At 45.6% G+C, this 12,490-nt stretch overlaps 1 protein-coding gene and 1 non-coding gene across 3 annotated transcripts in view; both read right to left on the bottom strand.

Moving 5' to 3' along the window:
* LOC103187203 (coronin-2B) overlaps window positions 1-11,839 on the bottom strand; it is a 94,281-nt gene extending 82,442 nt beyond the window's left edge. For both annotated transcript variants that reach the window (XM_007906590.2, XM_007906594.2), the window contains exon 1: window positions 11,736-11,839. The gene's annotated coding sequence lies outside the window, so the exon portion shown is untranslated. The remainder of the gene's footprint in view (window positions 1-11,735) is intronic.
* trnat-ugu lies at window positions 6,088-6,159 on the bottom strand. Its single transcript has one exon. It is a non-coding gene; the product is annotated as a tRNA-Thr (tRNA).
* Window positions 11,840-12,490: the final 651 nt, after the last annotated feature.

Here is a 12,490-nt window from a genome sequence, read left to right as displayed (position 1 = left end):
CTACCTCCCTCCCCCCACATGTTCAAGGCAAAACTCAAAGTGTACTTCAGACAATGCTTTTGGTCATCTTTCCCCTGCCGGTCTCTCAGCTCCACCCCCAACTCGGGGCCCCAGCCAGCAGTGTTAAGTGCTTTGAGTTGTCCTCTTGACATAAAAGAAGTTATATACATGTAAATTGTACTGTACAGATTTACTTGGCAGGCGGCAAAGATTGATGGTCGATAAGCAGCCTTCTGGTTTCAGAAATTGACTGAAGGAAGGAGTTCCACTATTAAAGCACATGTGGACCAGAGCCCAAAACACATAGTGTAATAATCCCCAAAGTACAGCCGTTCTGTTGCTGGGTCACGAGCTCAGGCTCATGTGCCAATGGTGATTCACTACTTGAACCAGATTCTGTGATGAATTTTAGTGACCTAGCAGCAAACAACACAGAGAAAACAAAACAAACACGGATTCAGACGTCACCCAATCTTCCTCAAGGCAGGCATGCCTGGTGCTGGATGAGCCAGAGCATTTCACTGAGTGCCGAACAGTGCAGAAAGATTACTCGGCAGAAAGTGAGAGCAGATACGGCTATTAGACTAGAGCAGTGCTGGCCAATCTATGGCTCACTGTCCGAAAGTGGCTCACAGGGCCATCAAGAAGCGCCCCCCCATTCCCCCCCCCAAATATTCACACTAGTCTAGGCGAGTTCTGGAGTTCTGTTTAACATCATTGTTTTGTTTCCAGTTTTTTCTTGATAAATCAAGAAATATTCAATTAAGAAATGTATTTTGTTTGCTGACCTCAGGACTAAAGAATGCACAGAGAATCGGTGGTTACAAGTTTAACGATTGAAAATACATCTACCTGCAAGAAACAACCAAATTCTAGTCCAACCTGAGCTGTACTGATTCTAATAATCCTTGGTAATGATATAACCCTTTATCGGTCATTGAAAGGTCTCAAATCGCTTCACAGAATTTACTGTAGAGAGTAATGACTGTGTGATGAATCGATTTCAATATCCCCACACTCACCTTCAAATCATTTAATGCCCCAGCACCTCCCTACCTCTCCAACCTTCTTACACTACCTCTCCCCAAAACCTACAGCTCCACCCTTCCCCTTCACTCACCACATTCAAGTGGTGTTTTTCCCGGCATTGTTTCTCTCAGGGTCCTGGCCAACAATCCCCTAAATAAAATAGGTCACTCACTCTATGGCTATTTGTGGGACGTTGCTGTGTGCAACTGGCTGCCGCGTTTTGCTCACAAAATATACCAGTCAATCCACTTCACAGTATATAATAGGTAATAATAATCCTTGCATTATTGGACGTCTCAAAGCGCTTCACAGAATATACTGTAAAGTGAATTGACTGTTTATTTGTGGGCGAAACGCAGCAGCCAGTTGCACACAGTAGTGTCCCACAAACAGCCATAGAGATGTCTCACAACCAACAGCCACAAGCAGCCAAATATCTTGTGAAGCGTTTTAAAACATTTCAATGATGTGATAAGGAGCATGCAAGGATTATTGTTATTAAAACCAACAAGGAATTAAACATAATTAACAATGCCCCACCGTCTGGTTGGAAAGCAATGATGAAAGGTCAACCAAGCACCTTTTTTTCCTCAGACAATGGACTCATTTAAGAAACATCCTTAGGCTGCAATGGGAAGACCGTAAGTAGGGCTGGTATTCTGACAGGGAGAAATCAATTGGGCCGATCTTGTGAAGTGACTTTTGTGACATGTTAGCATCTATTGCCTGCATTCCAGCCTCATTATAGTCCAGAGATTCACAGATTCTCTGCTGTTCCTAACTTGCATTAATAAAAATTGTGCAGAGTTTTAATTACTCCACTCCCCAATCAGATTTTTAAAAAAGCAATATTAACTGCACTTAATTTATTTTTTTCACCTATTAGCAGGCCCTACTAACAATGGAGTGAAATTTCAGGATTTGATAGTATGTGCGGTGTGTGATGCATATGTGCAGTGTATATAAGTGATCTGTGTGTGTGTGTGTGTGTGTGTGGTGTATGTGCAATGTGTATATGCAGTGTGTTTATGATGTATATGTGTGGTGTGTACATGTGATGTGTGCATGTTTGGTGAGGATGGGATCTAGCTCAACTATGATAGATGCCATTCCCTCATTTAAGTAGCCCGCTGACACTGGCTGTCCAGGCTCATGCGCAATAAGCAGTCACTGGAGTGGGCTGTCCATACCAAGCACCAATGATTCAGGACAAGAGAGAAAGCAGATGGTGAAGCAGTAGAGGTCAAAATTCTGAACAATAAGTCAAAAAATGATTAATAGCTATCAAACCACTACCTTCACTCCACAACAGGGAGAGGCAATGCGGAATCTAGTTGAGTCAAAAATAGCACATGTGCATGATCTCAGTTGCGGGGAGAACAACACCCGGAATATTTTTCTACCTACACCGTCAATAATTTCTCCGCACAATCACAATTTTCTGTAATTAACACTTCAAATTGCCTCTGGGTGCCACATTCCACAGCGAGCTGTTAAGATGCTTCTGACGCAGCACTTGTGGTGAGTGGAACAGCAAGGTAGATTGTTGAAAAGGCCTGAGCTCTTGGGTGCTACCACCTGCTGTGCTGGGAGCTCCCATGCGGGGCTTTTCACACCCACCGCTGAAGCTAAAGAGTAGTAACACACTGTCAACAGTGCCCAGTGCTCACACTGACTAAATATAAACAGCTAACGATACTGGGTCAAATTAAATGATAATAATCAAAATTCCTGCATTTGATATAGGGCCTTATCACGCCATTGAGCTGTCTCAAAGCGCTTCACAGGATATACTGTAAAGTGGATTGACTGTGGTTTGTGGGCAAAATGTGTGTGTGTATATATGTACACAGCCTAATTCATTTCTTAGTGGTCTCTCCCAGGGTCAATGAACACCTCCGCTGGCTGTCAGTAATCATAACCATCAACTACCCAACAACATGGTCCAGGTTAACAATTCCTTTACAGACAAGTACAATTAGAAGATACTGCAAATGCTACTTCTCTCCCACTGCATTTGTACTCTAAACCCATGTTTACCCATCCTTGTCCTTTGATTATTAACGCATTAGCAGCAGGAAAGGGTGAGGCTGATGTCCCTCCACGAGTGTGACAGGCAGCGAGCAGCTGCAGGAAGCCACTGTGAAAGACACGGTCAAGAGTTTCTCAGCCTGAGAGCGTACAATACAAAATTACATTTGTAAAGCGCCTTTCACGTGGGGAGGATATCCCAAGGTGCTGGAGAGTCAGGGATTTGGACCCGAGCTGGAGGTCGGGATCGGGAAGGGTGGAGGACAGGGAGGGTAGGAGGGTGAGCAAGACACAGTCGAAAAGGAGGGTCTTCAGACGGGTCTTGAAGGAGGCAAGAGAGGGTGGAGGCGGAGGGACTGTGGGATGGAATTCCAGAGAATGGGGGCAGAGAGGCTGAAAGTCCGTCAGCCAATATTGGGGCAGGTGAGGCGGGGGACGTGAAGTAGGCAGGAGCCCACTGAGCAGAGGGAGCAGACAGGTTGGTAGGGGATTAGGAGGTAACAGAGGTAGGGAGGAACGAGGCCATGGAGGGCTTTAAAGGCAGGGATCAGGATCTTGAATTGTATCCTCTGAGCGATGGGGAGCCAGTGGAGCCGGGCGAGGATGGGGGAGATAGGATCATGGTACCTGGTGCGGGAGAGGATATGGGCTGCAGAGTTCAGGATGATCTGCAGCTGTAGCACATTCAGAGATCAGATTTCTGTACTGGACTCGGAACACCCAGATCTGATACAGCAGTAACCAGAGGAGCCACTGGCTGTCAGCCAAGTGGGAGATAAGTGGAGAACACAAGACACATACAGTATATAGATACAGTATATATATACATACACACACACACACAACAACAGACTACATTTATATAGCTCCTTTCATGTCAGGAAGACCTCAGGCGCTGGACAGTGAGGGATTTGGACCTGAGCAGGGGCTTGGGATCAGGGGGGATGGAGTACAGGGAGGGTGGGGATAGGATGGTGACCAAACACGTGATTGAAAAGGAAGATCTTGATCCATGCCTTGAAGGAGGTAAGGGACGGGGTGAGGCAAAGGGACTGTGGGATGGAGGTATACGTACATATTACACACACAGATGCATATGTATACACACACCCAGCATTGCACTCATGAAACGCCTTGTTGCAACCAAACCCACATGTTATGCAACAAAATGGGCTCATTTCAACACTGCTACTTTTCAAACTTCACACCAATCACATTGATCCCGTGAAATACTTTTTTAATATATCTTTTAAAAACCTGGATTGCACCATCGCTTTTTAAAGAGGCGTTCAACAGATGGAGAGAGAGAGAGAGAGAGGGGGTGGGGGGGGGGGAACAGGCAGAAAATAGCATTAAGAGAAATTGGTCACGACCCCACAAATGCACACAATGTAATTGACATCCTCACGCTGCTGGTTAATGAAGTCAGGGAGGGGAGAGCTTGCTCAACAGCACATTGTGAGGAGGCAACTGGTGAATCAGAAAAAACAAGATTACATTTGTATAGCGCCTTTCACGTTGGGAGGATGTCCCAAGGCGCTGGACAGAGTATAGCATTTCAGACCCGAGTTGGGATTGGGGGGGTAAGGGAGGGGAGGGGAAGGGGGGTGCCCGATAGCATGGTCAAAGAGGAGGGTCTTGAGGCGGGACTTGAAGGAGGCTAAGGAGGGGGGGCGAGGCAGAGTGACTGGGGGATGAGATTCCAGAGGTTGGGTGCAGATTGGCTGAAGGCTCTCCCGCCAATGGTGAGGTGGGTGGGTTGGGGGACGTAGAACAGCCCGGAGCCGGCTGAGCGGAGGGAGCGGGCGGGTTGGTTGGGTGTTACGAGGTCACAGAGGTAGGGTGGGGCGAGGCCATGGAGGGCTTTGTAGGTGAGGACCGGGATCTTGAACTAGATCCTCTGAAGGATAGGGAGCCAATGGAGTCGGGCGAGAGTGGGGGAGATGGGGTCACAGAGTTTGGTGCGGGAGAGGACATGGGCTGCAGAGTTCTGGATTATCTGCAGCCTGTGGAGGGAGAAGTTGGGAAGGCCGACAAGCAGGGCATTTGCATAGTTGAGCCTGGAGGTGATGAAGGCATGAACAAGAGTTTCAGCTGCCTGAGGGGTGAGGTACTGGCGGAGTCGGGCGATGTTACGAAGGTGCGGGGAGCCAGATACATTATCTTCCAAACATTAATCAGACTGGCTATAACAATGTCTTCTTTACAAGTAAAGCTTGCTTGCTGCACACTATCTGTTTGCTAAAATGCTCCGTGTGCTTCACTTTAATCTCTCGCCACTAAGACTTCCACCCAAAGAAACTATTCAAGTGCTTTTAACAAGTGATCTGCCAAGGTTGTGTTGTGTATTGTAAACCCAAGTGTTCATTAGCATCACCTTCTCAGATCTCCACACACAGCAGAATATTCCTACAAACCCTCTCTTCACACCTCATAAAGCTGCATTCCTGGACCATTGTGTTACAAGACGTGCACAATGTATGATATTGCAATGAATAGACAAACTCACTTTACTTCCTTAAGGATTCCTCTTAATAACACAGCTTATTCTAAATAGATTTTTTTGTCGCCTGAAGGAGTTGGCTCCTCTAGAGATTCACAAGACTGATTAAAGTCATGAAAAGTGCTTCGCGGATGATTGACTCAGTGTGTGGCTGGCCAGTAGCTGACTGAGCCAGACACACTAGAAATGTTCCTACCCCGCTCCCTGGCTCTGTGCTGATTTAGTTGATCTGGGTTAGGAACCCTACTGCTGATCTCCAGGGAAAGGAGACTAAATAATAATGATAATAATAAACCTTGCATTTGATATCGCGCTTTTCACGTCGGGAGGATGTTCCAAAGCGCTTCACAGAATATACTGTAAAGTGAATTGACTGTATATTTGTGGGCGAACGCGGCAGCCAATTGCGCACAGCAATGTCCCACAAACAGTCATGGATTGAAAATGACCAATTTTTATTATTGTTTTTGTTTTTTGGAGGGATTATTATTAGGCGTGTGGAGTAAGGAAACTTGCCCAAGGTTTCGCCCTGCCTGGAATTGAACTCGGGTCTCTCGCTTACAAAGCGAGTGCTCTAACCACTGAGCTACAGGACTCCACAGGCTCAGGATCACTATACATACATCAACACATTTGGATGCTGTACATATGTGAGCATGTGTCCATTTTATCTCAATAAATACACAATAGTAATAATAATCCCTACATTTCATATAGTGCCTTATCACATTGTTGAGATGTCTTAAAGCACTTCACAGGATTTTGTAAAGTGAATTGACTGTATTTTGCACTAATCCTTACATTTGATATAGCGTATATTTTGTGAGTGAAAAGTGACAGCCAATTGCACACAGCAGTGTTCTACATACGTGCATTGAGTGACCATTTTTTTGAAGGGATCATTACACCGGGACAGCAATCCACCAATAGACTAACAACCGGGTTCCTACTTACTGCTTGAACAGAAGTGTGTGGAGTAAGGAAACTTGCCCAAAATCTCACCCTGTCTGGGAATCTAGGATTATTCTCCTTGGAGCAGAGAAGGTTAAGCCCTTGGAGCAGAGAAGGTTAAGAGGAGACTTAATAGAAGTTTTCAAAATTATGAGGGGATTCAATAGGGTGAACAAGGAGAAACTATTTCCACTGGCGGGTGGGTCAGTAACCCGAGGACACATATTTCAAATAGTTATTAAAAGAAAGAGTGGAGGTGAGGAGAATTTTTTCACACAGCAATCGGCTGTCGCGATTTGATCTGGAATGCATTGCCAAAAAGGGTGCTGAAAGCCAATTCAATAACAACTTTTAAGAGAATTAGATAATTATTTAGGGAGGACAAGTTTGCAGGGCTATGGGAAGAGAGCAGGGGAATGGGATTGAATTGAATAGCTCTCTTCAAAGAACCAGCACAGATACGATGGGCCAAATGGCCTCCCTCGGTGCTGTATGATTCTATGAATCAAACCCGAGTCCTCTTGATTGTACTACTACGCTACTTGATTTCATAATGTGCCTATGAGGTGAGATAGCTATAAAATTTCATGCCCTGGCACCTCCCTACCTCTCCAACCTGCTTACCCCCAACCCACTACCCACTGCCTCCGCTCGACTGGCTCCAGCCTTCTCATGTCCCTCATGCCCTCTGTTCCACCATCAGTGGCTGCACTTTCAGCCACCATGCCCCGAAACTCAGGAATAGCCCTCTTCCCGCCTATACAAATGTAATCTTCTTGTTGTTGTTGTCACTTCCTTCCCCATCTTCAGATTATGCCTGAAGATCTTGCTCTTCCGACCAGGCTTGGCGTCATGCTCTGCCACTGTCAAGTGTTCTGGGACACTATCCTGCATGAAAGACACTATATAAATGCAAGTTGTTCTTGTTGTACAGGCACAACAGGGAGTAAAGTTATGAGTTGGGCTGACACTTCTGTAGATAATGGAGTATTACTGTAGTGTTTTACTTTGCAAGTACCAGACAGGGCTATGTGTAAGCCTGATGCTGATACTGGGTATCCTAGCTGTTCAAGACGACTCCACATGATGGTGAGGAATGTCAGTGAAGAGCATTCCTCATTATGATGAACTTGGACACATGCCTAAGTAAAGAAATGTCCTTGAGCTTTATTAATCCTGTAATGGCCAAATACCATTAGTAGGTGATAAATTATATGATGTAAAAAAAGTTTCATAGCATAGCTTATAGCTTCTGCTTCCAATCACAGATCAGAAGTCCCATCACACTTTCACAGCGTTGAGAGAGCAAAGCTTACGTTGTGCTTGTTTTTAGGCTTGTTTTCTGTGCTAGTAACTACCATTTAATACAAGCTAAATAAATATCCTGAGGTATTGTCCCATTATGCTTCTCCTGTGAGACTCTTAATCAGATTGTTCCCAGCTCTTCTGGGACCTGTAACCAACAATGTTTCGGCCAAATGTTCTGAAGCTCAGAATTCACTCTCCACACACATGTCAGTCTGGCTCAGTTGATAACACTCTCATCCCTGAGTCAGAACGGTGTGGGTTCAAACCCCACATTGCAACTTTGAGCTCATTGTAGGCTAACACTCTAATGCAGTTTTGCCAACCTTCAGATGAGATGTTAAACCGAAGTCCCATCTGCCTATTTAGGTCAATGTTAAAGATCCTGCAGCACAATTTCAACAAAGGAAGGAAGTTTCTCCTGGCCAACAATCCCACAAATAAAATTGATTATCATTTCATGGCTGTTTATGGGTCATTGCTAGGTGCAAATTGTCTGCCACGTTAGCCTATGGACACACAGTCACTATGTTATAGTAAAACGTGTTGAGATGGTTCAATAACAAGATGAGGCACTATATCAAATTCAGGGATTATTATTATATTTGCAACAGTGAACTTCCATATTATATTATAATCACCCTTCATAATAATAATAATAATACTTGCATTTGATATAGCGCCTTATCATCTCAAAGCGCTTCACAGGATATACTGTAAAGTGGATTGACTGTGTCTTTTGTGGATGAAACGCGGCAGCCAGTTGCACATAGCAATGTCCCCCAAACAGCCACGGAGGGAGTGACCAATTTTATTTGGGAGATTGTTGGCCAGGACACTGAGAGAATCTCTCTTCTCTTATGATATGGTGCCATGGGATCTTTTGCATCCATGTGAACAGGGCAGATGGGATCTTGGCTTAACGTCTCAACCAAAGGATGGCACCTCTGACAATGCAACACACCCAGCACTGCTACCACTACCGAGAGAGCTACCACTTAGCTAAACTGATATTGTACCCTATCACATTGTTGAGAAGTCTCAAAGCTTCAGAGAATTTTACTGTAAAGTCTAACACACTGTATTTGTAGGAAATCAAGGCTATCATCATAGCCTAACTTGTTAGCTGTGGTGAAGCAAAGTAAGCTAAAAGTAGATATTTTGATCATCAGTGTCTCATTCTGATGTTTTCAGACCAGCTCAGTTCTTAGCGAACAAATAAAATTTATGATTCACTCGATGGCTATTTGTGGGACATTGCTGTGTGTAAATTGGCTGCTGCATTCACTACCAATTAATAGTATAGTAAAACTTGTTTAAATCTGATCTGTATAAATTGTATAATCGCCTAAGTTGTATATCTGCCCAAGTCCTTTCAAGAGTTTATATTCTATGCAAGTTTAACATAACTCATACTTTGCATGAGTTTGGCAAGATATTCCTTGACATAGATTACAGAGGCAGGGTCACGTAGGTAAATTGCCTTCCTTCTCTCACATAACACAATGGCACATGGTTACGTCACTCATGTTTGTTTTGGGGACATTGCATACATACATACTCATACTTTGGGACGTCCTCCTGACGTGAAAGGCGCTTTATAAATGGAATCTTGTTGTTGTTGTTGTTGTTGCATGAGTCATATTATATGTATGATCCCAACTGATACAACTTATTTGAGGTTTACTGTATTATAATTAATAATAAAACAGTCTACTCACAAACGCTGCTGCCTAGTTGCAGGCCATGGGTGTAACTGCTACAATGCAAACTTGCACAGTGCACTTCTTTTAAAAGAATTGTTAATTTAAACAAACATGAGTGACGTAACCATGTGCCATTGTGTTATGTGAGAGAAGGAAGGCAATTTACCTACGTGACCCTGCCTCTGTAATCTATGTCAAGGAATATCTTGCCAAAAAAACACTGCCTTGCTCCTGATGTCGTTTCCTTCTCCTTTCCAGGCAGGATATAGGCTTAATCAACACATCATTTGGAGTCTCTGTTTACATGGGCAGTGCCGCAGTATAGTACAGTATATAAAAGGGGCCGTGGGATCACTAACAGTGAGGTGGCTCTGTGTCCCCGCCTGGTGAAGCAAAACACCCAGAAAAAACCTGCCTGGGACACAAGCAGGCTGTCCCCTCAACCGAGATGAACTGTTCCACCTAGTGACCAAGTCCAGGACTCACCCAATCCACAGAGCGAGACAGGGGGCTTTGTAAAGGAGTCTTCTCTATACAGTTCACAATGGACTCCCTTAGCATAGTGGTTAGCGCTCTCGCCTCCAAGTGAAAGGACTCAGATTCAATTCCCGGGCAGAGTGAACCGTAGGCGAATTTCCTTACTCCGTGCGCCTCTGTTTACCTAGCAGTAAGTAGGTGCCTGATTGCTAGGAGGTTGGCGGATCGCTTTTCCGGGAGTAAAAATCCCTTCAAAAATAATATGGATTTGATCACTCAATCCATGACTGCTTGTGGCTCAATTGTGGCGCAATTGGCTGTCGGGTTTCGCCCACAACATACACAGTCGAATCACTTTACAGCATATTCTGTGAAGCGCTTCGAGAGGTTTCGTAGAGGCGATAAGGCTCGATATCAAATGCGAGGATTATTATTAGTAGTAATATTAGAGTACAGTCTGGGGGTGGGGGGGCGGAGGGGGGCAAATAATTGGGGGTTCAGAGCAAGAGATCTGGGTGGCTTCTTGGGAGTCAGGTAGAGCTCCGGAGACTGGGTGAACATTGTTGGCTTTCATCACCTATGAGGTAACAGCAAAACGACGCCAGGAATGAGAGCAAATCTCTCTCCCAAGCCCTGCCTGCCAGCACTCAACATTCACGTTCACTTTGCATCTCTTCCGGAGTGTTGCAACAGGGATTCCTGAGTATTAAGACAAAAAAAACCTTCTTACAGTAAACGAGAGTAAGGGGAATGCGGATGGGGATGGCTGTGGGGGGGGGGGGGAGGAAAGGTAGGAACGAGATGAAAATGCAGGTGTCGCAAGACAGATGTGGGCAGGATCCTGTTTAGAAAATGTATAATAAAATAAGCTCTGTAAAGGCACACACACTAACATCTCACACACACACACACACACATACTATTCAGCCACACACAAGCAGGTGGATCGATCTAATACATGGTGCAAAGTAGGGACGATTTACTGGCATTGCATCTGGAGTATTGATGGTGATTATACGATATCAATATATTGCAATATATAGTATTCATGGGGTGGAGGACCAGAGCCACAAGGAGCTCTTGCAAGAGAGGGTTTAGTGGAGGGCACATTCCCTGCCTTGTGTGGCTCATTCTGTGCAGCAAAGCAGTGGGGAATGAAGCGATCCCTCGTAACCAGCAGGTGTGTGTGTGTGTGTGTGTGTGGGGGGGGGGGGGGGGGGGTTGTAACGCCATCTCCCCTCCACACACACACACACACACATCGTTATCTTCTGGTCCAGATCCCCCCCACACATTGCACATTGCACAGGGAAACCACGAGCTGAACCGATGTGGAGGAGAGAGGAAAACAAACCACCATTCAATTCCCCATCTGTTCCTATCGCGGTCCTGACTGACTGACTGTGACTGACTGACTGACTGACTGACACACACACACCCCCGACCTCCAGCAGTGCTGCTGCTGCTCCACATTAAACAGAGATCTTTTTTCTTTTCCTCTCCAAAGTAGAACACACAATCCAACTGAGATCACTACAGACAAAACCCAGACGGGGGCCCAGCGAGACATTTGGCCATCGACCGATCCTTATTGATCGCATCACTTCACTTTACAGTGTGTTCTGTGAAGCGCTTTGGGACGTCCTCCCGACGTGAAAAGCGCTATATCAAATGCAAGGATTATTATTATTATTATTATCCGATCGCCAAAAGCTCAGCCCTTGTGCCCTCACCTTTGCCACTCGCTCCCTCCTGCAGGTGAGGTCCAAAAGAGGGGACCCAGAGTCTGTCAGCAACACCAGGCGATCTGCACCTTCCTGTTGATGTTTGCATCCAGTGTGACCGAATATATATATATATATATATATAAAAAGAGATAAATCTTAGTATTCGGAAGCAGTCTCTCTCTCTCTCTCTCTCTCTGATTGCAGCCCAACGCGAGTCTCTGCCTCTCGGGTTTTGCAGATCTCCTCTGAGCTGAAAGGTTCATTCATAAAACATGCTTTAGCAGCTCTGGGAGGGAGGGAGGGAGGGAGCGGCTGGAAACCAAGGGATCGCAAGGAAATTCAAGGGACGGGGGGTTTGGAGGAGGTGCTGCAGGACACACTCTCACTCACACACACACTCTCACAGATCTGGGCTCTCGGGGCGGATCTTTTGTGAGAAGAGGAAAAAAAAATCGAGGAAACCTCCTCCTCCCCCACAGACAGGGATTAGGCGGAGTCTGCAACACTCAACTCAACCCAGTGTCCCTGCAGCACCGCTGTGTCAGCGCCACGGGCTTCACTGCACAGGGTGTTCACAAAGTCCTGTTACCCCCCCCCCCCCCACCATGGTCGTGGTGTTTTGTTTTACACACAGTGCACTGCAACAACTGAAACGTCTGGAAGAATAATGATGATTGTATTTCACTGTGTGTTTGTACATTGGTGCAATTACTTTCTCCCTCAATCCCTCCGCCTCGCCCCCTCCTTCCCTCCCTCCCTCC

The sequence above is a fragment of the Callorhinchus milii genome, unplaced genomic scaffold (assembly GCF_018977255.1).
Source record: "Callorhinchus milii isolate IMCB2004 unplaced genomic scaffold, IMCB_Cmil_1.0 Scaffold1, whole genome shotgun sequence".
NCBI classification, from domain to species: domain Eukaryota; kingdom Metazoa; phylum Chordata; class Chondrichthyes; order Chimaeriformes; family Callorhinchidae; genus Callorhinchus; species Callorhinchus milii.
This window is presented reverse-complemented; position numbering and strand designations above follow the sequence as displayed.